The following is a 14,059-nucleotide window of genomic DNA, read 5'->3' as shown; positions in this document are numbered from 1 at the left end:
CATAATGGACAAGGGATCAATCCAAGAAAAAGATATAGCAATTGTAAATATTTATGCATCCAAAATAGGAGCACCTCAATTCATAAGGCAAATGTTAACAGTCATAAAAGGGGAAATCGACAGTAACACAATCATAGTAGGGGACTTTAACACCCCACTTTCACCAATGGACAGATCATCCAAAATGAAAATAAATAAGGAAACACAAGCCTTAAATGACTCGTTAAACGTGTTGGACTTAATTGATATTTATAAGGCATTCCATCCAAAAACAACAGAATACACTTTCTCCTCAAGTGCTCATGGGACATTCTCCAGGATAAATCATATCTTGGGTCACAATCAAGCCTTGGTAAATTTAAGGAAATTGAAATAGTGTCAAGTATTTTTTTCCAACCACAATGCTATGACTAGATATCAATTACTGAAAAAAAGCTGCAAAAAAAAAAAAACAAAAAACACATGGAGGCTAAAAAATACACTCTAAATAACCAAGAGTTTACTGAAGAAATCAAAGAAGAAATCAAAAAATACCTAGAGGGCTTCCCTGGTGGCGCAGTGGATGAGAGTCCGCCTGCCGATGCAGGGGACACAGGTTCGTGCCCCGGTCCGGGAAGATCCCACATGCCACGGAGCGGCTAGGCCCATGAACCATGGCTGCTGAGCCTCCGTGTCCGGAGCCTGTGCTCCGCAAAGGGAGAGGCCACAAAGTGAGAGGCCCACATATCGCAAAAAAAAAACAAACCTAGAAACAAATGACAATGGAGACACGACGACCCAAAACCTATAGGATGCAGCAAAAGCAGTTCTAAGAGGGAAGTTTATAGCAATACAATCCTACCTTAAGAAACATGAAACATCTCAAATAAAGAACCTAAACTTGCAACTAAAGCAATTAGAGAAAGAAGAAAAAAAAACCCCAAAGTTAGCAGAAGGAAAGAAATCATAAAGATCAGATCAGAAATAAATTAAAAAGAAATGAAGGAAATGATAGCAAACGTCAATAAAACTAAAAGCTGGTTCTTTGAGAAGATAAACAAAATTGATAAACCATTAGCCAGACTCATCAAGAAAAAAAGTGAGAAGACTCAAATCAATAGAATTAGAAATAAAAAAGGAGAAGTAACAACTGACACTGCAGAAATCAAAGGATCATGAGAGATTCCTACAAGCAACTCTATACCAATAAAATGGACAACCTGGAAGAAATGGACAAATTCTTAGAAATGCACAACCTGCCAAGACTGAACCAGGAAGAAATAGAAAATATGAGCAGACCAATCACAAGCACTGAAATTGAAACTGTGATTAAAAATCTTCCAACAAACAAAAGCCCAGGACCAGATGCTGTCACAGGCGAATTCTATCAAACATTTAGAGAAGAGCTAACACCTATCCTCTCAAACTCTTCCAAACTATACCAGAGGGAGGAACACTCCCAAACTCATTCTACGAGGCCACCATCACCCTGATACCAAAACCAGACAAATATGTCTCAAAAAAAGAAAACTACAGGCCAATATCACGGATGAACATAGATGCAAAAATCCTCAACAAAATACTAGCAAACAGAATCCAACAGCACATTAAAAGGATCATATACCATGATCAAGTGGGGTTTATTCCAGGAATGCAAGGATTCTTCAATCAACGTGATACACCATATTAACAAATCAAAGGAGAAAAACCATGTGATCATCTCAATAGATCCAGAGAAAGCTTTCGAAAAAATTCAACACCCATTTATGATAAAAACCCTGCAGAAAGTAGGCATAGAGGGAACTTTCCTCAACATAATAAAGGCCATATGTAACAAACCCACAGCCAACATTGTCCTCAATGGTGAAAGACTGAAACCATTTCCACTAAGATCAGGAACGAGACAAGGTTGCCAACTCTCACCACTCTTATTCAACATAGTTTTGGAAGTTTTAGCCACAGTAATCAGAGAAGAAAAAGAAATAAAAGGAATCCAAATCGGAAAAGAAGAAGTAAAGCTGTCACTGTTTGCAGATGACATAATACTGTACATAGAGAATCCTAAAGATGCTACCAGAAAACTACTAGAGCTAATCAGTGAATTTGGTAAAGTAGCAGGATATAAAATTAATGCACAGAAATCTCTGGCATTCGTATACACTAATGATGAAAAATATGAAAGAGAAATTAAGGAAACACTCCCATTTACCATTGCAACAAAAAGAGTAAAATACCTAGGAATAAACCTACCTAAGGAGACAAAAGACCTGTATGCAGAAAATTATAAGACACTGATGAAAGAAATTAAAAATGATACAAATAGATGGAGAGATATACCATGTTCTCGGATTGGAAGAATCAACATTGTGAAAATGACTCTACTACCCAAAGCAATCTACAGATTCAATGCAATCCCTATCAAACTACCACTGGCATTTTTCACAGAACTAGAACAAAAACGTTCACAATTTGTATGGAAACACAAAAGACCCTGAATAGCCAAAGCAATCTTGAGAACGAAAAATGGAGCTGGAGGAATCAGGCTCCCTGACTTCAGACTATACTACAAAGCTACAGTTATCAAGACAGTATGGTACTGGCACAAAAACAGAAATATAGGTCAATGGAACAGGACAGAAAGCCCAGAGATAAACCCACGCACATATGGTCACCTTATCTTTGATAGAGGAGGCAAGAATATACAGTGGAGAAAGGACAGCCTCTTCAATAAGTGGTGCTGGGAAAACTGGTCAGGTACATGTAAAAGTATGAAATTAGAACACTCCCTAACACCATACACAAAAATAAACTCAAAATGGATTGAAGACCTAAATGTAAGACCAGACACTATAAAACTCTTAGAGGAAAACATAGGCAGAACACTCTATGACATAAGTCACAACAAGATCCTTTTGGACCCGCCTCCTAGAGAAAGGGAAATAGAAACAAAAATAACAAATGGGACCTACTGAAACTTAAAAGCTTTTGCACAGCAAAGGAAACCATAAACAAGACAAAAAGACAACCCTCAGAATGGGAGAAAATATTTTCAAACAAAGCAACTGACAAAGGATTAATCTCCAAAATATACAAGCAGCTCATGCAGTGCAATATCAAAAAAACGAACAACCAATCCAAAAATGGGCAGAAGACCTAAAGCAACATTTCTCCAAAGAAGATATATAGATTGTCAACAAACACATGAAATGATGCTCAACATCACTAATCAGTAGAGAAATGCAAATCAAAACTACAATGAGGTATCACCTCACACCAGTCAGAAGGGCCATTATTAAAAAATCTACAAACAATAAATGCTGGAGAGGGTGTGGAGAAAAGGGAACCCTCTTGCACTGTTGGTGGGAATGTAAATTGATACAGCCACTACGGAGAACAGTATGGAGGTGCCTTGAAAGCAAAATATAAAACCATCATACGACCCAGCAATCCCACTACTGGGCATATACCCTGAGAAAACCATAATTCAAAAAGAGTCATGTACCCCAATGTTCATTGCAGCACTACTTACAATAGCAAGGACATGGAAGCAACCTAAGTGTCCGTTGACAGATGAATGGACAAAGAAGATATGGTACATGTATACAATGGAACATTACTCAGCCATAAAAAGAAACGAAATTGAGTTATTTATACTGAGATGGATGGACCTGGAGTCTGTCATACAGAGTGAAGTAAGTCAGAAAGAGAAAAACAAATACCATATGCTAACACATATATATGGAATCTAAAAAATAAAATGGTCATGAAGAACCTAGGGGCAAGATGGGAATAAAGACACAGACCTACTAGAGAATAGACTTGAGGACACGGGGAGAGGTAAGGGTAAGCTGGGACAAAGTGAGAGAGTGGCATGGACATATATATACTACTAAATGTAAAATAGATAGCTAGTGGGAAGCAGTCTCATAGCACAGGGAGATCAGCTCAGTGCTTTGTGACCACCTAGAGGGGTGGGAGAGGGAGGGTGGGAGGGTGGGAGATGCAAGAGGGAAGAGTTATGGGGATATAGGTATAACTGATTCACTTTGTTATAAAGCAGAAACTAACACACCATTGTAAAGCAATGATACTCCAATAAAAATGTTTAAAAAAAAGAAAAAAAAAGTCATGTACCCCAATGTTCATTGCGGCACTATTTACTATAGCCAGGACATGGAAGCAAACTAAGTGTCCATTGACAGATGAATGGACAAAGAAGATGTGGCACACGTATACAATGGAATATTACTCAGCCATAAAAAGAAATGAAATTGAGTTATTTATACTGAGGTGGATGGACCTAGAGTCTGTCATACTGAGTGAAGTAAGTCAGAAAGAGAAAAACAAATACCTAACACATACATATGGAATCTAAAAAAAAAAAATGGTTCTGAAGAACCTAGGGGCAGGATAAGAATAAATATGTAGATGTAGAGAATGGATTTGAGGACACAGGGAGGGGGAATGGTAAGCTGGGACGAAGTGAGAGAGTGGCATTGACATATATACACCACCAGTTGTAAAACAGGGAGTGGCAAGCAGCCGCATAGTACGGGGATGTCAGCCCGGTGCTTTGTGACCACCTAGAGGGGTGGGATAGGGAGGGTGGGAGGGAGACGCAAGAGGTAGGGGGTATGGGGATATATGTATATGTATAGCTGATTTACTTTGTTATACAGCAGAAACTAACACAACATTGTAAAGCAATTATACTCCAATAAAGATGTTCAAAAAAATAAAATTAAAAATTAAAAAAAAAAATGTAAAAAAAGACTGAACCTAGGAACCTAGATATTTAGTTATTTGCCCACATTCTCAAAAGAGTTTCCTTAGTTCACCATTAGGTAGCTACAGCACATGCTAAACAACAACTCCAACCATTCTTGTGTTTTAATGTATTAACACTCAGTCATCTCAGTTCTGACTCTAGTTAAAATCAGCTGGTTAGCCAACACCTTGTCCAACAGAACCTACAATTATGAGAGCCACATCTCTCAAAGACTAAGCGCTTAGGGATGACTGTAGTCTACAGATTGTCTTGTTAGGAACTTTTAACAGCTTCTACTTACGGATTAAGCAACAAGAAACAAAAGGCAAAACAACATTTGGAGAAACTGAGGAAAAAGACCTTTTAAAATTAAAACACCACACACACATACACACACATTCATTTAAATCCCTACAACTGGCCTTTGTTAGTTAAGAAAGTTATTTTTTTATTAAGAAAAACAGCATTTAAAAAACTAGATTGCTATATGAAGGATACTTAGTAAGTTAGCCAGAATAGTGGCCTATGTATGCTCATGGGCAGTTGTAAATTCCATCTCCCCCCACCAGCCCTAAACAAGCCCAGGTGCGTGGCATGCACAGTGTACCCGCCCCTCAGGGCATCCGATGTTCCCCCACTGGCCTTGCCGGTAATGGTCACAATCCTCTTCAACAGTCCCCTGGGGAGGAAATAAACCTGCACTGACCCTCAGCTTTCAAGCTCATCACATCCTCTCAACTTCCAGGTCCCTGTGCAGTGACTCAGCTTCCCTCTCTTTCGTTTGATATTGTTTAAACCCCTCTAGGCCACCACTATGTTTAGAAAATTGATTCACCCCACACTCATTATCCCCGTATTTTCTTCTCTCCAGTCCAATTTCTATAATCGAAGAGTGTTATTTAACTACTCCTATGTGCCAGCACCATTATTTGGGAAAATACATACACTCTAAAATATGACCTTTTTGGAACTTTTAGTGAAATTGAAGGTTAAAAACTTGTCATATCTTAAAAAGAGGATAGTACAAGCCACTGCATATTTAATTACTAAATGTTGTATTGAAATATCAAGGAGCACTGTTCTTAACCCCCTCAGGTACAGGTCCAGGCACTGACATTTTTAGAAAGCTTTCTCAGTTATTCTAATACATAGCCAGTGATGATATCTATTGTGCTGGAAAGTCTCCACCCTGACTGACAACTGGGTTTCAGTTGTAGGTAGGGAATCAAGAGGGTAGAAGCTACAGATACTAACCCATTGCTTCTCAAACTTTTGTGTGCACGAGAATTATCTGGGTTTCTGCTAAACATACACAGTTCTGGGGCTTAGCCTATAGAGAGTCAGATTCCACCAGTCACATGTGGGGACCCAGAACCTGCATTTTCAACAAGGGGCCCTGATAATTCTGATGTGGTGGTCACCAGACCACACTTTAAGGAAGGCTACTCAAAATCTAGTCACTATCTAGACTTGGGTTAAAATAATATTATAACAAGGTAGCCCAGAATTAACAAATCAACATGACTATCTTGCAAAACTAAATTATTTTATAAATTTATTTTAATATTCTTGTATTGCACTCTTTGACTAATATTCTTAGTGGGTAAAATGGGTTATCAATTTCACAGTTTTGTTTTACAATCACTAGATAGATGTTCAGAGCACTTTGAAAATTATCTTCCCCTTGCCACCATCATGACTTATTTAGAAAACTAAATGAGATCCACTGTTTTGAGAAAGATAGGGTAGAAAATACGAAAAAAAAAAAAAAGGAAAGAGAGAAAAAGACTTTCTTTAGTTGTACAGGCACATGTCTTTATGACTGTGTTTTCCTTTTCTTATTTTTTGGGGGAGGAGGAGAGAGGGGTAACAAAAGCCAACTTAGGTTTTATTTTAAAATTACTAAAGCTTTTAACTAATGATGTGCACATAAAATAAAATTCTGTGACTGTTGTTCATTTTAGCTCAATGTAACCAAATTGTCTTAATTAAAACTAAACTACTGAGTAAGAAGACTATCAAAAATATGTCTGTTCCTCAAGACAGAAATTTTACATAAACAAAATTAGGATGGAAACAGAGCTCCCTGAAGAAAAATGCACATGTAAACTGTAACACGTAACAGTACAAACTGCCCGACGCTGTACAATGCATAACAATGTTAGCTAATATATAATGGATACATTACATTGATCTTTATTCTACTTTTTAGACTAAGGTTTCCTGAACGATGTCAATAAAAAAATTCATAATTATACTTTTAAATTCTTTTAATTTTAAAATTGAGAGCAAGCATTTTATTTAATTTTATTTTCTTCCAAATCAAGGCCTGAAATTCACTATGCTAAGCCATCTGAATCCTACCTCCCTATGAACAGGCACATCTGCAGAAGATCAGAGTTCTCACTGACCTTGGGCACGCAGCAGTTTCAAAGGAATAATCTCATTTAGGAAAAAGAAAACCATATGTGAATCAACATTAACCGCTCTTAGCCCACATCAGGGATGATGGCCCCCTTGGCACCAGTCTGAATTTTGAGCTAAGGAATTTGGCCTGAGCTTCGTCCTGCTTCGCCAGGACAGACGGATAAAGAGGTGCAACATTAGCTCCATATTTCTGATTTTTCTAAATATGTCCTTTGTAAGTTTGTTTTCGATAGAAATTCGTACATGTTTTTTACTTCTGAAATCAGTTCCCTGTGCATTAGAGAGAACTGAGTGTGGCAAGTATGAGTAACAACTACTAACACATGTATTGACTGCCTACTGTTTGCCAAGGACTAGACTAGGAGTTTTACATATTTTATTTCTAATATTCACAATAATATCTCTAAAGTAACTGTTATCATCCCCATTGTACAGATGAGAAAAGTAAGGTGCAAAGGGCTGAATGTTTTGCCCATGGCAAATTAATTACAGGGACAACAAAATACTTACAATATGGTAATGATCCGTAAGCCTTGAATCACATTTTTCTACCTTCTGTGCTGTATTTAAAAAGTAAACAGCTAGCTTTTATTTAATGTTTACTTCATGTTAGACATTTTTCTAAGTACTTAAATGCATTAATTCTTTTAGAAAGTATTGTTGTTCTTCCCACTGTATAACTGATGAAACTGAGGCACAAAGAGGTCAAGTAAGTTGCCTAAAGCCTCAAAGTTGATCAATGGAGGACCTATAATTTAACCCAGGCAACTAGCTTCAGGATATGTACCTTTAACCATGATGGTATAAGAATATTAATAGGTTCCAAATAGCCATTTTTAAATTTAGTTCTTAAAATTCACAACCACATATACTCCAACTCTGTGCATCAGGATTTATCATAACAAGACAGAATGTTAATAATTCTAGTTGAAAAAAAAGGAAGACTAATCCTCTACCTGCCAAAATTTGGGCAGCAGAGACTGACCAGACATCAGAGACACTGTGCTAGGCTTTTTTCAGCAGTCAAGAAATTTCAGAGTAACATGCATTTCATCCTAAATAAAGGTGTTTTTTGCAAATCCATTAGCATACCTAAATGATACAACAAACAGCAAATGGGAAGAGGTATAGAAAAACAACACTGCAGCATTGAGAGAGGCAACACTACATATAATGTCCATCAGGTTGTCTTTTCTGAGTTTTAGCATCACAATTGTGATACATAAAGATAAGTATAATGAATCTTATAGGAAATAAATGTATAGTACTTCATAAAAAGGAAAACTCTGAGAGGAAAAAGAAGGGGTAATCTTTATAAGATCCAGTAGTTTCTGGTAGATTTGTCAAATTTGAAATAGAGGAAAAGAGATAATTATCACTCTGTCTTGTGGGAACTGGTGATGATGTAACAGCTTGAGTTCAGAGACTTGCTTTACAAAAGCCATAAGACTTGTTAGCAAACAATAATTCTGTTAAAAGAAAGAAAAAAATCTGTATTTGCAGAGGAAGGAAAATTGCAACACTTTTACTTAATAAAATAGCAAATATCAACACTGAATTACTCAGACATACCTACTGACTAGACTTAAATGTGGAGATATTCATAAAAATGGAGTCTCTCTGAGCTTTGATGTTGTTGCCTTTCTCTACCCCACCTCCTTTACTCTCCTGGGAGTTCAGCCCAGGACAATTATAGGGTTGCTATCACAGCAGCTGTCCCTGTTTCATGGTGCTGATTTTCTGCATGCAAATATGTGTACTCCAGAGAGATACGATGGTGAGAGTTAACATTAAACCTGATTCTAGTCTTCTAGGAAGACTAAGGTTTATTGTGTTATATAGAAAAAAATACTGAGTAGAAGTGTTCTTAGAATTTTGACTATTGTTCTAGTTTTATTTAACCATTAATACTCTGAAATAAATTATTTCTATAGAATTAATGAAGTGTACATACAAATAACTTAAGGAAGTTTTTAACCCCTAGCTTCTGATCCCTGCATACAACTTAATGAACAAACCAAAAAAGAAAAGAAATGGCCAAAGGCTTTGCATTTAAAATGAGTGTATTTTTTCTCTTAAATAGATGACATTGTTTTTGAAAGTTTCATATTCTCCCTTAAGCCATTAAGATGATGTCTTTAAAAGTTTCCTTTCCAGTCCCTTTCTTAGAATCGTCTGACCCGTCTAAGAGACAGTTTCTACATTTCTAAACTTGACTGCTCACTACCCTCAAGAAAGGACTTCGATACAATATTTTAGAAACAAAATGCATGGTGTTTGGGAATTAAGTACTCATTGTGACTGCATTCAAAGCTTGGTATCACAGGCTACATTCTTTTTTCTTTTGAACTATAAATTCTGCAACTTAGGTGGCATGGCACAATTGATAACAGCTTGCCATATGCCTTTGAGTTCACTGAGAGACATGCCATCTGCCACCACATTCAATGATGATTCCAAAAAAATATGAAGAAGGAGAAGAAGAAACAGAAGAGAAGGAGGGAGGAGATAGAAGAGGAGGAGGGGAAGGAGGAGGAGAATAGCAGAAGATTGTGATCAGATGCAGGAATATTGCCCATCATGTTCAGTCTAGGGTCTAGCCTGGTAGTAGTTCAGATTGTCTCTAGTCATGAAGCCAAAGCCCGACAATATCAACTAAATCCTCCCTTTTTCTGTAGGGGATGAACTGAGTACAATGCAGTTCACTCAGCATGATTATTGATGTAGGTTTAGAAAGAAGTCTTTGATATGAAAGTAAAAGCCAAAAATCCTAGGGCAATTTATATTTTAAAGGAGTTTTGGCCCAGGGAATGGGATTAAAACAGAAAGAACTTGCTTGTACACAGTTAATTTATTTGTAAAAAATGCAATCCTTCATGGAGGGTGTGGAGAAAGAAGAAAATGGCAAAAAATCAGGGACTTGGGGGAGATTATTTATAGTGAGGAAAATATCTAAATCTATTTTGGTACTATGTTTTATTAAGTGTGAAATAGTCTCAGTATATATATTTAACTCTACATAATAGAATTACTGTAATAAATCCCTTAAGACGACTCCCAAAGAACGGAAGTAATTTTTCTTAGAAGCTTAAAAATAGAAATCTTTCTCAAATGCATCCAGACAGTGCCCTCACAGTCCATATTTTGCCAAAGAAATAGAATAGAATATGTATATATGTGTATAACTGAATCACTTTGCTGTACAGTAGAAATTAACACAACATTGTAAATCAACTATACGTCAATAAAAAAAATAAGAGTAGAATAAATTGTAAATTTCACAGGAAAAATTTTACAAATAACCATGTGTTTAGTTGGTTTTGTTTACTTGAAAGAGGAAAAGATTCAAACCTTATGGACCAAATTTTGTCTAAGAGAATACTACATGAAAAACACAGCTGGATTTTAACCAAATTTTTCCTTGTAAAACGAAAAAAGTTTGTTAGAGTAAAATGCGTTTTGAGAATAAAATGTAACCCTCTTTCAGAAATCTATAGCCAATATTACAAGGTTGTCTTGTACCTAGCTTGTGAAATTTATTTAAAATGTTTTGTCCCAGATATGTGAAAGAAAAAAATGGTTTCCAAATAACTGAATTTCCAGTACACTTCTAAAAAATAAAATTTAATGAAATGATATGCAGCTCCCCAAAAGTGACTAATTATAAGAAACAATTATATTTGGGCTACTGTAAAAATTTCATATCACTATTTATTGAAAAGTATTTAATGGGCACGTAGAAAAGCATTATGGGTAGTATAAAAAAGCGAATTAATAATATATGGCATTTGTATATTGCTCTATAATTTGTTTACAACATGCTTTACCTACTTTATCTGAAAAACATATTTTTCTATTTTATGGATAAGAAAACTAAGGCTTGGGCTTCCCTGGTGACGCAGTGCTTGAGAGTCCGCCTGCCGATGCAGGGGACACGGGTTCGTGCCCCGGTCCGGGAGGATCCCACATGCCGCGGAACGGCTGGGCCCGTGAGCCATGGCCACTGAGCCTGCGCGTCCGGAGCCTGTGCTCCGCAACGGGAGGGGCCACAACAGTGAGAGGCCCGCGTACCACAAAAAAAAAAAAAAAAAAGAAGAAGAAAAAAGAAAGAAAACTAAGGCTTAGCAAAGTTAATCACATTGTTAAGGTCAAATCGCTAATAAGAGTTAGAATCAGAAGTGAATTCAGGTCTTATGATGTCATGTCAGAGCTCCTTGTACTCTTGCACCTTCCCTCTCTGCCAGAGACACCGGTGCTTCAACTTTCAGAGTTTGATATTAATCCCACATAGTTACCCTCATGTTTTCCATCTACTGTGAATAGAACTGCTTTGGAAGCAGTAACATTTTAAGCTGTTCTCAGCAACAGACACCTCTATAAATTAAGGATTTAAGAGTTTACTGGGGAAAGTGAAGAGAGGTGACTTTATGTCACAATTTGACACAAGCTTGTCATGTGGACAAGTTATACATTCATGAAATAAATACTGTTGCAAACAAGATATCCTTGCTAATGATATCATGTATTGATATATTAGAGTGATAATTTGATCAACACAATTAGAGAATCAGACATTATATAACAGGGTTCACCATAGAATAAACTTCTCACAATTTATCCAGGTCAAATTTGTGCATATAATTTATTAAAACCTGTTAGCATAGCACAGTGGTGTTAGAGAATTTTGAGTACTAAATAATTATTCTGCCAATTATCAAATAACTTATTTGTGGAGAAGGTCTAATCTCAGAAACTCTTTTGTTGCTGTGGAAATAGAATTTGAGATGTAGGGACACTTCAAACATAGGGTGTCTCCCAGGGAAATCTTCAAAGGCAATATGAGTGGGGTAATGCAAGAAAAGTTTAAAGTGTGCTGAATTTCTTGGAGAAAAAAGTGTAAGTCCTTGAATAATATTTCTCTGAATCACATCACATCTACCATTTTAGAAATATAGAGAGCTGTTTATAGAAAAAAGAAAAAGAAGCAGTAGGAACTGAGAAAAGGCAAGGGAAGTAAAGCAGGTAATAAAACAAAAAGACTTTGAGGTGCAGCCCTTGGGGGTTAAAACTGAGTCAAAATCTCCCAGGTCCATGAGACAGTGGTCTGTCTGGTAGAGAGAAAGGAAGTGGCACATCGATGGAGGGATTGATGGAGTCGGGTCAAAGACTCTGAGCCATTCCTTGTCTGTACTCTGAAAGAGCTAGCAGAAAACTGCAGAGTTTCATTCACAGGGGAGTGTTCGCTTCACTTAGCCAAGCTGTGTTCATAAAACTTTGTTATGTTTTCTGTATGTTAGTAAAACATTACCCAGAGCTGTTCCTACAAAAAGCACCTATCAAATAAGAAGTGGGATGAGATGATCTCCAAGGTCTGTTCCAGCTTTAACATGAGAATTCGATAAGTGGAAAAAGCCTAATGGTACTTTTAATAAACAGAAAGTCGGAAATGTTTGTTAAAAATCCATGTTTCAGGGACCCTTTTATCCAGAGGTCAAGAGATGGGTAGCTAAATTTATACAACCAGTTTTCTGCTAAGTTTGGGGTATAATTTTTGTCGCTAGATAGTGGATGAAATTCTCTCAATTGATAACTTTTATTTTCCCATTTGCCAGCTGCTCTTTTTTTCACTTGCCTCTTTTAGGAATTTGCTTGGCTCTTTTCCTCCACTTAATGACTATATTTAAGAAAGGATTTGGCTAGGTGCCTAGAGACTCTTGGGTGTTGGATGCCATATAAACAAAATTAATTACTAATTTCAGTGCCAATATCAGATCACTGGCAATGAGAGGCTAGTTGACAAAAAAAAAAGCAGACAGTATCGAAAATTTCAACAAATAATAGTACGCTTTTCACATAAATCAAGAATATGCAAAAATTAATAGGAAGAATCCTATATATTTGTTTACATTTATACAGTGTTTTATGGGTTTTTCTTAATGTTCTCATATACGTTATTTAATTTGATGGCCAAAACAACCTCACAAACTGGTTACTACTATTACTAACGTCATTTTATGAAATTAAGGAACCTCAGAGCTGTTGTGTTATCACATGCATTTTTTTCATTCACTCAACAGATAATGTACTGAAAATCTACTAAGTGTCAGATGTCACAGTAGGAGCTGTAAGAGTGACCAAGCATCCCAGTTTGCCCAGAGCTGGAGGAGTTCCCTGGGATGCAGACTTTCAGTGCTAAAATAGGACAGCCCTGGGCAAACTGGGATGCTTGGTCCACGCTAACATAATTCTGGTCATTTTTAACAGCACATCATGGTTCAAGTCACAAAAGAAGCTGTATACCAGAAGGAGAGCTCTGTCTCTCTCCTACCTCACTCAGGGCTTTTCCTGCTGGACCCCACTCCCAGTTCTGTACTAAAAATTCTCTCAGTGTTGCCAGTGATCACCTAAGCATCAAAAATAGCCCTCCTGTTCCCAACTTCTCTGAGATTTTTGACATTTCAACTACCTGGTATTCCCTTTGACTTCATTTTCTCTCTTTCCTTTCTCTCTCCTCTAGTAAGCCCTACATTTTCCCACCTAAACTTCCATCATCAAGCACTGACCCCCAAATTTTATATCCATAGCTGCAATAGAATGGCTTTGACACGAGGATGTCTGACAGAAAAAAGAGCCCCTCTCCTCCTGGCCATCGCACCAAGTATTCAAAGGAATCAAATCTCAGAACAAAAAGGTTCTGTTCTTTCCCACAGCCAATTCCTCCTCTTGACTCTTCTGTCTCTGTTGTTAGGCAGCACCCTTGCTATCCAGGCTCCATTTCAGTCATAATTGGTTTTTTTTCAACCACATCTAATGTATTACCAGTTTTTAGCAAGTTCTTTAGAAAGTTCTTCCTGTTTGTCTTTGCTTTTCCTGCTGTCACCGCTG

Source organism: Tursiops truncatus, chromosome 12, assembly GCF_011762595.2.
Source record: "Tursiops truncatus isolate mTurTru1 chromosome 12, mTurTru1.mat.Y, whole genome shotgun sequence".
Lineage (NCBI taxonomy): Eukaryota > Metazoa > Chordata > Mammalia > Artiodactyla > Delphinidae > Tursiops > Tursiops truncatus.
This window is presented reverse-complemented; position numbering follows the sequence as displayed.